We start from the raw sequence: 16,870 nt of genomic DNA, 5'->3' as shown, positions 1-16,870 counted from the left end.
TGTCAGACACCAAATGAAGTGAGGATGCAAACATCAGTATGATATAGTCACTGGCCTTCTTCAGCCAGATAATGGCTTTTCAAAGATTTTTATTCTAAATCCCTCAGATTTAAAATAAAATAAAATTGAAACTTTATTTAAAATAGAACACAATTTAAACTCACATAAAAGAAAGTCTTATCTAATCTGAAATCCTTTCATGTTAATTTTTCCATGAGTTCTAATGAGCACGCTTCATTGCTGTTAATTTTTCAATTGCCATACCATTCATCATGTCAGATGTTATTAGTTCAGGGTAATCCCTTTCAAAAAATTCCATGATGTGAGACACTTTTAATTAGTTTCAACATATTTTGTTTCACCACAAATCAGAGTTTGTGCAGGAGCATTAAATTCAGTGAGAGCCCATTTACCTCTGTGCCTTTGTGTCATTAAAATATCATCAATATTTCTCTGGCTGAAGTTAACAGTATTTTGTCTTCAGCTGGTTTCTTTGGAAAGCAGAACCTGCAAAAATGTAGATAGTATATTTGTAAAATAATCTCAGGGAACAGGAATGTGGGATAGGGAGAGGACATCAGGGCAGGAAAGAGAAACAAAACAGGAATACGTTGTAAAGTAAGACACCCCTATGTGGCAACCAACTGATGTTTGACCCCGTAAGACTTTTGAAGAGTCTTATAAAACATATCACAGGGACAAAGTAGGGAAGCACTTACCATCCATTGGCTTCCATTCCTCATTGGTTAAGAGTCCACACCCCTTCTCATTTGGGTGCATGGGTGTAATTGCTGAGCTGTTCCCAAAGGTATTTGCATAAAAGGGGAGTAGCTGGTCTGAATGAGATACATTCCCCCCAAAGCTGGGCAAGACATGTCCTGAACTGGTCACTGTGGCAATAGGTGGAATAAGAGGTGGAGCCCAAAGGATTTGCAGATGAGCAGAAGAGGTGTCCAGCATTCTTTTATTTCCCCACTGCCAACCAGGTTATCCTCAGCTTATGAGACTGTAACTTTGGGAGCAGTATGATGTTACATCATTGGACTTTGACATCAAGAAACCAGGCCTCTGGTCTTGGAGAAGTCACTGTCTACATGCATTAACCTCCTAATTTGCATAAGAGGATAACCACAGCCACACTTACCTCATGGGTTTGCTATGAAGATAAGATAATATACAGAAAGTGTTTAGCCCAGTACATGTACGTTCTGACACTAACTTTCTGATACCAGCTGGGTGTCCAATAATTCAATTCAATTCTGACACAAATTACCTGGAGTTAGCACAGACCTCACAGGTTAATGGCTCAGTCCCATGAGACTGCCCCTCCCCCACTTCAGATGCCAGCTGCAAGTCCCAGGGGTCCCCATGCCCACACTTATGCTGGCAAGCTACAAATTCAGGGCTTCCTATATCTGCTCAAGTTTGATAATTCACTAAAACAACTCACAGAACTCAGCAAAACACTATACTTACAATTATTTTATTAGAAAGTATACAAATGAATAGCTAGATGAAGAGACACATAGGATGCAAGGTCTGGCAGGGTCCTGAGCACAGGAGCTTCTATTCCCATGGAGTGGGTCCACCACACTGCCAGCACGTCATGTTCACAAACTACAAAGCTCCCCGAGCCTCGTTGCTGATTTTTTAAATTGAGGTTTTATTGCATAGGCATGCTTGATTAAATAATTAGCCACATGATTAAACTCCATCTTCAGCTGATCTCCCCTCCTCAGTGGTTGGGAGATGGGGCTGAAAGTCAACCTTCCAATCAGGTGGTTGGTTTTTCTGGTCACAAGCCCCCATCTTGAAGTTATATAAGGACCCCATCTTAAGTCGTCTCATTAGCATAAACTCAAGTATGGTAGAAAGGGGCTCAAATGAATAGCAAAAGATACTCCTGAGGAAATTCCAATGGTTTTTGGATCTCTGTGCCAGGAACTAGGGACAAAAATCAAATGTATTTTTTTAAATTATACTACAGCATGATACGTATGTAGCTTTCACTGAACATGGACGATAATTATTCTTAACTTGTGGAAGCTCTGCCAGATACCACCGTCATCACCACCACCCCCATGACAACTTTGCTTTGTTAACTTTTCAATTAAAAAGTAAATCTTAAATTCTATATACACAATTATATATACGTATAAATTTTATACACACACACAGAGTGAAAGAGTTGGAAATGGTTAAAGTACCAGCTCAATTTTATTTCCTTTGACAAAATACAGGAAGCATATGTTTAAAACAAAAATACAAGCAATAATTCCTAAAAGACCACCTAAATGAAGGCATTAGATGGAGTAAGGTGGTATTACCTAGAGTATAATCAACACCTGTTTTCAAGGTTAAAATAGACAGGGAGGGACTTCCCTGGTGGTCCAGTGGGTAAGACTCTGTGCTCCCAATGCAGGGGGCCTGGGTTCGTTCCCTGATTGGGGAACTAGATCCCCCATTCATGCCACAACTAAGAAGCCCACATGCCGCAACGAAGATCCCGAGGGCCGCAACTAAGACCCAGTGCAGCCAAAATAAATAAATAAATAAATAAATATTTTTTAAAAATTCTAGACAAGGAGAAGTGAGATTAACATAAAACTGAAGAGTATGAAAAATAAATATGTGCTAAAGAGAGCAAGCAAAGTAATATTGCAAAGCAGTTCTTGAGCAAATTAATAAATGTATTCTACAAACAATAGGTGCCAGAGACAATTTATAACAATTAAGGAAGTGTTTATAGTGTTTATTTAAACCTTCCGGAGGAAGAGGAGAGGACATTGAAAGAGGTAGAAGGGCAGGAGCAAAAATGTGGAAACAAGAAAGACAAAATGTAGTCCTAATTATTGTCTGGATAACTAGTCACCCTTGCTAATGGTTTAGGTTTCAAATGAGCAACACAAATCTAACAATAGCAATGTCAGGTTTATGAAGGGTCTCATGATTATCCATGGCCTTTTCACTATGAGGAGCCTGTGAGGATCTGTTGGGGAGTTTATTGTATCAAAGGAGGGAAAGATATTGAGGTCAGTTGTAAAAATGGAATGTATGAAAACAATGAATTCAGGGAAATGTATTCAGGTCACCAAGACTTTGTGAAGAAACAAATAGCACAAGGAGGAGAAAAGTGTGAATTATTTACATTCTTGAAATCATGTCAGTCATTTGAGCAAAGAACACAGGTGGAATGTGACCCAGTGGGGCAGGGAATCCCACAGAGCCTGAACACATACTCACTTGGGGTTGCCTTGGTGAGGACCTGCCTTCTCCCAACTGCTAATGAGAACAACACAAACCCAAATGAAGTAAATAGTAATTAGAGGTGGAGCTAGCAGTGGCCTCTAGGTCCACCTTGGGATTTAGGTTACAAAGGATGAAGTCGAGAGGGAAACACTCTTAAGTTATTTATAAAGGGGTTAAATTGAACCTATTTGTGTGAGAGCTTCTGGGCACAAGTGATATTTCTTTCCCTGGCCTTGGTCATTGTCAGTCTATAATAAATCAAGTAACGACATATCCACATGGTCTTGACTATTTTCCAACTGGCATTGCTACATGGAAGGGACCGTAAGCTGAAAAATGACAGCCTTACTCTTCTCTCCTGAGAAGGCTGGCTTAGGATATGTGATATTGTGATTTATAATAAGAAATGTACATTTGGTCTTCTTTTCCCTTTCCTGGCACAGAGCTCCTAAAAGGCTTGGAATTTCTTAAGTGTGGAGAGCCATAGGGTGTCTTTTGTTATGCTAATGAGGTGAATTTCAGAAAGCCCTTAGGTCACCTAAGAATGGGGGCTCCTTGCCTGTAGGAGGGTCAGAACTTTCATTTCCCCCCACCTCCACCCTCCACCCACCACTCCCGACCTTGTGGGAGGGGAAAGAGGATGGAAATTTAGTTTAATTGCCTATGGCCATGATTTAATCTACCATGCATATGTAATGAAGCCTGCATTTAAAAAGAAAAGAAAAAAAAAGAAAGAAAGGAAGGAAGGAGGTTCGGAGGGAGAGCTTCTAGGTTGGTGAACAAGTAGAGATTTGGGGAGAATGGCATGCTCAGAGAACATGGACGCCTCGTGCCCCTCCCCACACACTTGCCCTATGAATCTCTTCATCTGGCTGTCGATTTGCATTTAAAATCATTTGTAATAAATCAGTAATCCAGTGAGTAAACTGTTTTCCTGAGTTCTGTGAGCCACTCTAGCAAATTAATCAAACCCAAGGATTGGGTTGTGGGATGCTCTAATTTACAGCCAGTTGGTCAGAAGCATGGGCGACAGCCTGGACTATTATTGGTATCTTCAGTGGAGGTTAGTCCTGGGGACTGAGCCTTTAACCTGTGCAATCTGACGCTGTCTCCAATTACACAGTGTCAGAATTGAGCTGAATTATAGGACACCCAGCTTGGTGGCTTGGGGAAAGAACTTACATGTTGGAACTGGGTGAAGAATTGTAGGCTCACAGTAACTGGAGCAACATGTGCCCCTTGCTCTCACTCAAGAAGATATAGCCTGCCCACAGAGGGTCCTAGGAAGAGCACAAAAGTCAATAGTAATGGCTATTATTTCATTTGAGCTTCACAACCCCAAGAGAAGAATAGGCTTTATTATTCCTATTCTACAGATGAGAAAATTGAGCTCCAGAAAGATTGAACAATTTTAATAGTGATATCACCTGTAGAAACTAAAGCACACAGGTGCTCTGACTATAAGAATCAATGCTGGGGCTTCCCTGGTGGCGCAGTGGTTGAGAATCTGCCTGCCAATGCAGGGCACACGGGTTCGAGCCCTGGTCTGGGAAGATCCCACATGCCGCGGAGCAACTAGGCCCGTGAGCCACAACTACTGAGCCTGCGCCTCTGGAGCCTGTGCCTCTGGAGCCTGTGCTCCGCAACAAGAGAGGCCGCGATAGTGAGAGGCCCGCGCACTGCGATGAAGAGTGGCCCCCGCTTGCTGCCAGTAGAGAAAGCCCTCGCGCAGAAACGAAGACCCAACACAGCCAAAAATAAATAAATTAAAAAAAAAATTATTAGGATTTTCTAGTTATCTTAAAAAAAAAAAAAAGAATCAACGCTGTGAGCTTTCTATGAGTTAATATTTTTCTGTCTAGTCCATGAATAGTTTCCACGATATGCTTGCTGACTCTGTTTTCTGTATTTAGTATGTTTAGAACTTGAACAACGAAGCCCAGATCATCTCTCAGGAAGCTCAATATACTTTTTGCTCCCTCTAGTCAATGTTTCATTTTGCTTTGTTTAATAAATAATTCATTTCTCATTTCTAACTTAATAAAACATAACTCTTCTTCCCAAACAATCAATCATTTTTATGGGCAGAGATTCTGTAAAGGGATACAGAGTATGAAATTGCTATGTGGGGAATTTTATAACATTCTGGGAATCTGAAAAAACAAAAACAAAAGCTAGTGCAAAGTGTATTGCCATAAATCATATAGTCTACTAATAATTTAAATGGAAGATTTTCATTAGAGTCTTATCTCTACAGCTTCTAATCATAAGTTGTTAGGTGGGACACTGGACCTTAGTTTAATCTTCAATAAAATGAGGATAATAATACTTATCCTGGGGCTTCCCTGGTGGCGCAGTGGTTAAGAATCCGCCTGCCAATGCAGGGGACATGGGTTTGAGCCCTGGTCCGGGAAGATCCCACATGCCGTGGGGCAACTAAGCACGTGCACCACAACTGATCCTGCACTCTAGAGCCCGCATGCCACAACTACTGAAGCCCACGTGCCTAGAGCCTGTGCTCCACAACAAGAGAAGCCACCACAATGAGAAGCCTGCGCACCACAACGAAGAGTAGCCCCAGCTTGTCACAACTAGAGAAAGCCTGCGTGCAGCAATGAAGACACCACACAGCCAAAAATAAAAATAAATAAAATTTAAAAAATAATAATATTTATCCTTTGGGATATTGATAAAATTATGCCAAATGTGACATCACAATCTCCACTGAGTTACCATTATCATAACCAGAGTCCCAGAGAAGAAAGGGAGAAAGTGGCAGCGTACTTATTTTAAGAAATAATGGCTGAGAAATTCCCAAATCTGGGGAGAAATTTGGACATCCAAGTTCATGAAGCACTAAGTTCCCCTCTGAAATTTCAACCCAAAAGATCTTTTCCAAGACATATTATGATAAAACTGTCCAAAATCAAAGACAAAGAGAGAATTTCAAAAGCAGCAAGAGAAAAAAAACATCATACACGAGAGAACCATTGTAAGTCTATCAGCAGATTTCTCAGCAGGCAACTTACAGGCCAGGAAACAGTAGGGTGATATATTCAAAATGCTAAAAGAAAAAAACTGCTAACCAAGAACACTTTCCCTGGCAAAGTTGTCCTTCAGAAATGGAGAAGTGGTAAAGACTTTCCCAAACAAACAAAAGCTGAGGAAGTTCATCACTACTAGACCTGCCTTCAAGAAATGTTGAAAGGAACTTTTCAAGCTGAAATAAAGGGATGCTAATTGGTAACATGAAAACATATGAACATATAAAACACACGTATAAAGATAAGTATATAGTCAAATCCAGAAAACTCTAATACTGTATTATGGTTGTGTGCTATGTACTTAACTCTAGTATAAAGCCTAAAGGACAAAAGTATTAAGTGTAGCTACAAAATTTGTCAATGAATACACAATACAAAAAGAGGTAAATTGTGACATCCAAAACAAAATGTGTGTGTGGAAGGAGTGGTAAATAAAAGGGTAGAATTTTTGTATGCAATTGAAGTTAAGGTGTTATTAGAGTAAAATAGGCTGTTAAATCTATAAGATGCTTTTTATAAGTCTTATTGTGACCACAAAGCAAAAACCTACAGTAGATACACAAAAGATAAAGAGAAGGGAATCAAAAAATACCACTGTGGAAAATCATCAGTTCACAAAGGAAGACATCAAAGGAAGAAAGGAACAAGAAAACTACAAAAGAGCCAGAAAACAATTCAGAAAAATCACATGATAAGTCCTTACCTATTAATTATTTTAAATGTAAAAGGATTAAATTCTCCAATCAGAAGGCATAGAGTGGCTGAATGGATTAAAAAACCAATGCCCAAATATATGCTGCTTACAAGAGACTCTCTTCAGCTTTAAGGACACACATAAGTTCAAGGTGGAGGGATTGAAAGATATTTTCCAAGCAAATGGAAATCAAAAGGGAACAGAGGTAGCTATACTCATATCAAACAAAATAGACTCAAAAACAGTAACAAGAAACAAAGAAGGTTGTTATATGATGATAAAAGGGTCATTTCATCAAGAGGATACAACAATTGTAAGTAGGCTGGGTTGGCCAAAAAGTTCGTTCAGGTTTTTCGTAAGATGTTACAGAAAAACACGAATGAACTTTTTGGCCAACCCAATATATGCACCCAACATCAGAGGACCTAAATATATTACACAAATAGTAACAGATCTGAAGGGAGAAATAGACAACAACCCATAATATTAGAGGACTTCAATAGCCCACTTTCAACAATGGATAGATTATTCAGACAGAAAATCAGTAAGGAAACATTGGACTTGAACTGTACTTTAGACCATATGAACCTAACAGACATACACAGAACATTTCATCCAATAGCAGCAGAATACACATTCATCTCAAGTACACATGGGACATTCTCCAGGGCAGATCATGTCACAAAACGAGTCTTAGAAAATTTAAGAAGAGTGAAATCATACCAAGGATCTCTTCTGATCAAAATGGTGTAACACTAGAAATAATAACAGGAGAGCAACTGAAAAATTCACAAATATGTGGAAATTATACAACACACTCCTAAACAAACAATAGGTCAAAGAAGAAATCAAAGAGAAATAAAAAATATCTTGAAACAAATGAAAATGGAAACACAACATACCCAAACTTATGGGATGCAGTAAATGTAGTTCTAAGAGAGAAGTCTATGAATAATCACCTGGAAAATAATGAAATCTGACCCCTATCTTACACCACTCACTCCAGCTGCAAATGGATTAAAGACTTAAATTTAAAACCTGAAACTGTAAAACTGTTAGAAGAAAACATATGGGAAAAACTTCTTGACATTGGTTTTGCAATGATATTTTAGATATGACACCAAAAGCACAAGCAATAAAAATAGAAATAAACAAGTGTGACTACATCAAACTAACAGCTGCTTTACAGCAAAAGAAAGAACCAACAACATAAAAAGGCAATCTAAGGAATATTTGCAAATTATCTATCTGATAAGGGGCTAATATTCAAAATATATAAGGAACTCATACAACTCGATAGCAAAAAACATAAATAAATAAGTTAAATAATACAATTAATCCAGTTCAGAGGACCTGAATAGACATGTTTCATACAGACAGATTCTAGACTGGTGGTTGCCAGGGGCTGGGGGATGGGGAAAATGGGGAGATGTTAGACAAAGAGTACAAACTTCTAGTTTTAAGGTGAATAAATACTGGGGATCTAATGTACAGCATAGTGACTATAGTTAACAATAGTGTGTTATATATTTGAAAGTTGCTAAGGGACTAAATCTTAAATATTCTTACCCCACACACACACAAGATAAGTATATTAACTTATGGAGGTGTTAACTAACCTTACTGTGGTAATCATTTCACAATATATACATTTATGAAATCATCACCTTGTACATCTTAAACTTATACAATGTATATGTCAATTAAATCTCCATAAAATAGGTACTGCTATTTTGACCTTAGATTACCTCAGTCTGTAATTAATTTAGAAAGAATAAGGAACAGTGGTCTTGAGGTCCTATGCATTGACTCAAGGTAAAAAGATTATTTGGGGAAAACACTAAGACAACTTCGTGATAACCTAACTGTATATTCATACTACAAAAATAATCCGGTTGGTTTATAGGTTCAAAATCCAGCCACTTTTTTGCTATAGTACATAAAGCTCTATACTTTGCTCGGTGTTATTTCTTGCTACCTCTGAAATCTATTGCAACCTTTTAATTATCTTCAGTGTTGTTGGTTCTGCCTAATTATTCTCTAGAGGCAAACCAAAAAATGCAGACATGAAAATAAAGCTTGGTATCTCAGTGAAAACAGGTTGGTGGTGGGCAGTGAAAATTCCTGAGAAGTAAGTAGGTGGTATTTCTGCATAGCCTATATGCAGAATAAAAATTTCTACAGCCATAAACTTTTCTGTATTGACACCTTTGATTATAACAGTTCTAATAATAGCTTTGTAAAGTTTTACACAAAGAGCAATTAATAGATTTTTATATTTCAGTTTCTGCGGATGCCTTAGTCCAGATTTTAAGAGAGCCCCCCCACCAAAGTTTCTAATTTGAATTCATTAAATACATTCTACATTTTCTATGAAAAGCCCATCAAATAGTACATTCAATCGCCAGGATTTAAAAATTCAAGTTAGGGCTTCCCTGGTGGCGCAGAGGTTAAGAATCTGCCTGCCAATGCAGGGGACACGGGTTTGAGCCCTGGTCTGGGAAAATCCCACATGCCGCAGAGCAACTAAGTCTGTGTGCCACAACTACTGAGCCTGTGCTCTAGAGCCCACAAGCCACAACTACTGAGCCCGTGTGCCACAACTACTGAAGACTGTGTGCCTAGAGTTTGTGCTCTGCAACAAGAGAAGTCACCACAATGAGAAGTCCGCACACCACAACGAAGAGTAGTCCCCACTCGCCACAACTAGAGAAAGCCTGCGCACAGAAACGAAGACCCAATGCAGCCAAAAATAAATAAATAAATAAATAAATAAAAGAACTAAAAACATTAAAAAAAAAAAAAAAAAACAAAACCAAAAACCAAAAAAACCTCAAGCCAAAAGCCATTTTGTTAATAAGGGTTAATAAGGTCTTTTTGTTTATTTATTCTTTATTCTCTAATCACTTAATACTGAACCCACAACACAGATGCAATGCAAAGAAGGAGGCTCAGTTTTTTTTATTATTAATCTCAGGATTGCTTCTATAATGGCAAAAGTGGAAAATAAAGTAAGTAAAAGTTTCTGTCCCCTGCTATTTCTAGAATTCTATTTTGTAGAAAGCATGTGTTTTAGTAAAGTATGGGAAAGTGGTTGCTTTTTCTTCCTTGTGACAAATGAAATTGAATAAATACATACTTTTTTCCATAATATCTTTTGTGCTCAAAAGTTAAGCAGGCTTCTATAGGGACAAAATGATACTGCTAAATAAAATGCAAATCTTGAAAGAGCATCTGTATTATATGTCTTACTTTAAAGCCATCCAATGCTTGTCAGATCAATTCTGCAACCTCATTCATACACACTTAGGCATTTAGAGAATTTCCACTTTAAACATTCTCACACTTTTCAAAACTTTTCAGCACCTTAGCAGAAACTGAGAGGCTGCTGAGCGTGCTAAGGATGGACTTAATATAGACTGATGCTGATGCCCACGTGATGTCCTGGGCCTCAGAGAATCTTTGAGAAGATAGCAGTTTATTAGAGCTACCAAACCAGGGGCAGGAAGGCAGTAAATTGGGGAAGAGACATTCTTGCAGGCTTTAAAAGAACAGTCATTTCTTACCCCTGATGTTACCATACTCAGATGTAATAAAGAAAGATTCATCTTTGCCAGTTTAACCACCAACCCTTAGTCATTAAAGATATGAAAGCATGAGCTCTGTCCAAGACAAAAACCGAAAAAGTAAGGAAATTCATTTTATTTCAGTCCCCAAACCATAAAACTCCTAGAAGAAAATATAGGAGGTAAGATCCTTGACAGTGGTCTTGGTAATGATTTTTTTGGATTTGACGCCAAAAGCAAAGATAACAACAAAGCAGAAATAAAATGGGACTACATCAAACTAAAAAGCTTCTGCACAAGCAAAAGAAACCATCAACAAAATGAAAAGGCAACTTACAGAATGGAAGAAAATATTTGCAAATCACATTCTAATAAGGAGTTGACATCCAAAATATATAAAGAACTCATACAACTCAATAGCAAAACAAAACAAAACAAAAAAATCTGATAAAAAAATAGGCAGAGGATCTTTATATATATATATATATATATATATATATATATATATATATATATATATATATATATATATATATATACTTGAAAGTTGCTGAGAGAATGAGAGTAGATCTTAAAGGTTCGCTACAAAAATGAAACTGTAAGTGATGTGATGTAGGTATTAGTAACACATTGATGGTAATCATTTTACAATATAAAAGTGTACAAACATTGTAGATCAACTATACTTCAATAAAAAAGTAAAATTAAAAAAGTGAAATTAAAATCAAACAAAATTAATCTATGGTCTTAGAAGTTTGGATGCTGGCACCTCTTGAGGTGGGGACCACAGGACAGGCTTCTGTAGTGCTTGCTGGTCATGTTCTATTTCTTGGTCTGGGCACTGACTACAAAGCATGTAAGCTTTGTGATAAGTCATCTATCTGCTCACTTATGATTTGTGCAATTTTCTGTATGTACACTATATATTGATAAAATTTACATTACAAAAAACCCTGAGACTGTCCGAAAAGTGACTTACACTTCTGAAGTGCTTGATTATTCTATTCAGTAAAGTATTTGAGAAAAAGAAATGATTTGCTTTTGAATTTTTTATCTTTGATCTGACACATCTTAGCTTAGATCCATTCTTTAAAAGATGATGCCAAAAGAAAAATCTTCAGAAATGTGTTTAGAAAAAAAAGCAGCATACGTTTCTTAAAGGAGAGCTAGAGATTCCCAATTTCTATCTTCTTTTCACTAACCTGTTATGTTCCTTGAGCAAAAGCCAGTTAAATAACCAGAGACCCAAGGGCCAAGAAAAACAGTCAAGGAGCAAAGAGGACCAGACAATTTGGGATGCAAATTCAAAAGACCTGAAAAGAGACCCTGAGATTTCTCAAAAGCTACAAGAACAATGGATCTGTCCTGAACCACCCACTGTTAACCACATTGATGTAGATGAATTTTAAAAGGAAGAAATAAAAGCTGTAAACTGCTTGGGGGGATGAATCATCATTGAAAATAATTAGCCCACATACAAGATGCCATTTCTAGGTGCTCACAAGGCTTTTTAATATTCCCCTCATTCCATCTCTCCCTAAAACCCATCTCCCAATCCAAATAAGTCTCTTTTTTATTGCAAGGTCTCCTGGCTGGGGATCTGAACCTGGCCCCTGAGGAGCCAGACAATTTTCATTCCAAATCCAGCTTGTTTGTTGGAAGAAATCTGTTAGATGAGCTTTTCCAGTGTATATCACTGTTGTTGTTCATTTGTTTCCCTTCAGCTTTCCCAATTAAGTTCGCTCTTTTTAAGTTTTTTAATAGCAACTTGCAATCTACAATCTTTTATTCAGTGCCCAAATAGAGAAAGCTCTGAAAACTAAAAGTTTCTTTTAAATTTAATGACAAAACCAGAACTCACATAAAACTGTTTATAATGTCTATTTATCTCTCTTACTGTGAATTTTTATGTTTCATTGCATAGATGTAAATGTGTTTGTTACAGGATGCTGCTTTAGACCTCCCTGGAGATGTAATACAGTATGCCATATATGCTCCGCATTACCTTTCTACACTCCAAAAATTTTCAATTCCAAAGCATATCTGGGATTGTGGAGCTGTAAACAAGAATTCCTCTCCAAGAGCAGAAATGAACTTGTTCAGTTACTAGAGGGATTTAGGTTAAATTTAAACAATAGTCTTATGGCCAGAAGAGTTGTTAAAAATGGATATTTTCTCCCAAAAGACTATATTAAGTTGAGAGATCAGAACCAATATTTAACTTGGAATTCAAACTTAAATGTTAATTCTGGACTGACTACAGGACTCTGACCCTTACATTTCAGATCTTTTTTCTACTGATAAGATAAGGAAGTGGATACCAGATGCAACTCAACACATTTGGAGGGAGTCACATGATTAGGAAGAAGGGAGAATGAAATATGATTATTACGGCAAACTTTTGATGTGCCCGTTTTAATGCGTCTGAAGCAGAGGATAAAAACTCAGTTCTGCAAATGCATTTAGTGGATTTCCCAATTGCGAGGGTTTTTTAGAGTGATGGTCTTGGTAGAGCCTACTTGCCTCCCACTTAAAAGGCTCCTCTGTGTGATAATAAAGAGATTATGAGACTTCCCAAACTGAGAAACCTCTGTGTTTCATTTGCTTGAACTTCCAAAACCGTGACCATCAAGCTTAGCTGCACAGGCCATGTTGCATAGAGGAGGTACGGTAATTCAACCAAACTTTATTTAAAAAAAATTTTTTTTTTCAATCAAACTTTAGATGGCTGGTTCTCTACTTGGGGCAGCTTTTAGAAAAAGGTTAATGCCTGCATCTCACCCCCAGAGATTCAGATTTGCCTGCAGGGCTCCTTGGATATCAGAATTTTTAAGGCTACTGGGTGATTTGACTACAAGCCAGAGCTGGGAATCCTGCTTAAAAGAAGCCTCTTAACAAATTGGAAGACCTTTATATACCATCTCCCAAGATATTTTGGGGGTAGGCCTTTATAATGACTTTGATAAAGCTATTTTAAGGGACACTGTACAGATTAGTTATCACTGTGTAACAAAACCAGGGCTAAGGACTAGACTGGAGGTAAGAGGGTTTTTGAGGTGGTTATGCTAATTAAGGATTGAAAAGGAACACTGTGGACAGAACAAAAGAATAGAACGAGATTGACATATACTCACCATTGGTTGAAATAATCCCCACATTTCATTGATAAGGAAAGTCTTGAATCCAGTCCAGTTATCAGTCTGGGCACATGGACCACTCAAAGTCACTGGTTTTTCATCAGAATCAGCTGGTTAGAGACAGGATGAAACACAACATTCAGTTTTGGTATATTTTATTTTATTTTTAAATTTTAATTTATTTATTTTTGGCTGTGTTGGGTCTTTGTTGCTGCGTGCAGGCTTCCTCTAGCTGCAGAGAGCAGTGGCTTCTCTTGTTGTGGAGCAGGGGCCTAGGTGCGTGGGTTTCATTAGTTGTGGCACGTGGGCTCAGTAGTTGTGGCTCATGGGCTCTAGAGCACAGGCTCAGTAGTTGTGGTGCATGGGCTTAGTTGCTCCGCGGCATGTGGGATCTTCCGGACCAGGTCTCGAACCCAAGTCCCTGCATTGGCAGGCGGATTCTTAACCACTGTGCCACCAGGGAAGTCCTGTTTTGGTAATATTTTAAAACTAAGGGCTTCCCTGGTGGCGCAGTGGTTGAGAATCTGCTTGCCGGTGCAGGGGACACAGGTTCGAGCCCTGGTCTGGGAGGATCCCACATGCCGCGGAGCAACTAGGCCTGTGAGCCACAGCTACTGAGCCTGCGCGTCTGGAGCCTGTGCTCCGCAACAAGAGAGGCCGCGATGGTGAGAGGCCCGCGCACCGCGATGAAGAGTGGCCCCCACTTGCCGCAACTAGAGAAAGCCCTCGCACGGAAACGAAGACCCAACACAGCCATAAATAAATAATTAAATAATTTTTTTTAAAAAACCACTAAAACTCTAAAAGAGTGTAGCTCAGGCTTTAATGTGCACACAAATCACTTCAGCATCTTGTTGAGATGCAGATTCTAATTCCCTAGGTCTGAGAAGAGTTTGAGATACCGGCAGTGGCCAGGAGATTGGTTTTCAAGGCCAGAGTATTTCAAACTTCATTGTGCATTGGAATCACGTGGAGGGCTTGTTAAACGCAACCCCACCCTCAGATCCTGATTTTGTAAGTCTAGTGTGGACCTGAAATCCTGCACATTCCTCCCAGGTGATGCTGCTGATGCAGGGCCACACTTTAAGTTTTAAAAATCAATTAAATAAAACAAACATGTTATTCTTTTGAATTTGTTGTTAACATCTGAATATTTTCAAATTGAAGTAAGCATCTAGATATAATGTTGAATAAAAATCTCCTTGTGAGCTTTATGTGCTAAATTTCTATCACTCAGTTGAAATTTGTATTTATTATTGAAAGAATAAAATGCTATTATAATTAACCATTGTGGTGTTAATTTTATTTAAAATATTAATGATTAAAAACTTTCCAATAGTTAAATCATTAAAGAAAAAAATCAGCTTAATAGGAATATTAAGCAAGAATGCCTCTGCTAGATAACTTTAGGAAGAACACATTATCCTTCTTGAGCCAACAAATGTTTGTACAATTTTAAATAAGAATGGAAAGCAGAATAATAGAGACTATATATAAATCATATTTGTAGTCTTTGCATAATTATTAGGTTATTATCATTCATGGCATTAAACAAAATACCCTACAAAACCTATATTTATTTTTATTTTGCTATTTAATTCCATTTAGGCTTCGAGTTTTTAAAGAAAACAACCTGCCATAGAACTTCATTGTAAGTTGACAATATTTGGCTTCAGTCTATTATTTATTTTAACACTAGGCCATTTGGCATTCAGCCAAATTGAGGGTTTGGTACACTTCCAACATGAATCTTAGGAGCTGAATCAAGGGAGCTCCCAAGATCCTGGATCAGACACTGTCCAGAGAGCTTCTATTCCTGATGAACTGGATCATCTCACATCTCCCCACCCAGCTCCTCTTGCTGAGAACCTTGTGGAAAGTCAAAGCCAGTCCATTGATCTCCCTTCTTTCAAAGATTAGGTGAGGTTAGGGTTGGAAGATTATATTCAGGATGCCCAGTTAAATTTGAATTTCTGATAAATTATTTTTTAGTGGAAGGATGTCCAGTGCAATGTTTGAGACATTCTTGTATTGTTTTTTGCTATGTCTCACATCATTAGGTAAGGTCCCAGCTGCAAGAAATTTGTCCTAAGCGAATGTCTCTGAAACTCATTATTTCTTCCCTTTTAACATCAAATGGGAGCCATCTAGAGGTGAATGATAGTTTCCTTAAATTTATGTGGTAGGGCATAAAAATAATCTGGGAAAGGCTCCATTTTCTAGTGGAAATGTTACTAGCCATTAAAACATTACTTTAAATCTGAGGAAACCTTAGTTCCAATCCCAGTCCTACTATGGATGGGGTGTGAGATTCTGAGCTAATCATTTATCTTATTTCATAGCTCTATGATACAAATGCTTGTAAAATACACCAATAAAAAATGACATCAGGAGAGAAAAAATGCTGCCAATTAAACTACGATGCAATGTGAAAACACCATTGATTATAAGACACATCTTTGTTTCAGAAATATTAAAATGTGGGGGAAAATGAGTATCTTAGAATTGATAAAATATGATATTTTGACTTGCCTCATTTATATAATAAGAATAATTATCATTTTTCCTACTGAATAAAGATCAGACCGAGAAATTAATAATCAGCTCTTGTTTCTCAATCTAGTTTTGAACTGCTCAGCAGGGAACTTTAGCTTCCAAGGTATTGATAGAATGTTTTCCAATGACTGCTCCTTTCAAAGTAGCATAAGAGGAGGTTTAAATTTGTTATAGTCTTTTTAGGACAAATACTGTATAAGTCCATTCATATGAATTATCTAAAGTAGTCAAAATCATAGAAACAGAAAGTACAACGGTGAGCTGGTAGAGGGAGGGAGGTGGGGTAATTACTATTTACTGGGTATAGAGTTTCAGTGTCACAAGATGAAAAAGTTTTAGAGATCTATTGCTCAGAAATGTGACTATCTTTAACACTACTTAACCACTTACAAATTGTTAAGACAGTAAATTTAATGTGTATGTTTTAGTACAATGAAAAAATTCTTATAGTCTTTTTAAAAAGGTTATTTCCTGTGTAGGTCAAAACTAAGTCAGTTTTTGATCCCCTAGGTGAAGAATTATCTTTATGATTATAACGCATCAGAATCTAATGTCGTTTAAACAGAAAGTATCTGGATCCATGAGTCTGTATCACCTATGCACTCATCCATCCTTTGATCCATT

The sequence above is a fragment of the Balaenoptera acutorostrata genome, chromosome 15 (assembly GCF_949987535.1).
Source record: "Balaenoptera acutorostrata chromosome 15, mBalAcu1.1, whole genome shotgun sequence".
NCBI lineage: Eukaryota > Metazoa > Chordata > Mammalia > Artiodactyla > Balaenopteridae > Balaenoptera > Balaenoptera acutorostrata.
This window is presented reverse-complemented; position numbering follows the sequence as displayed.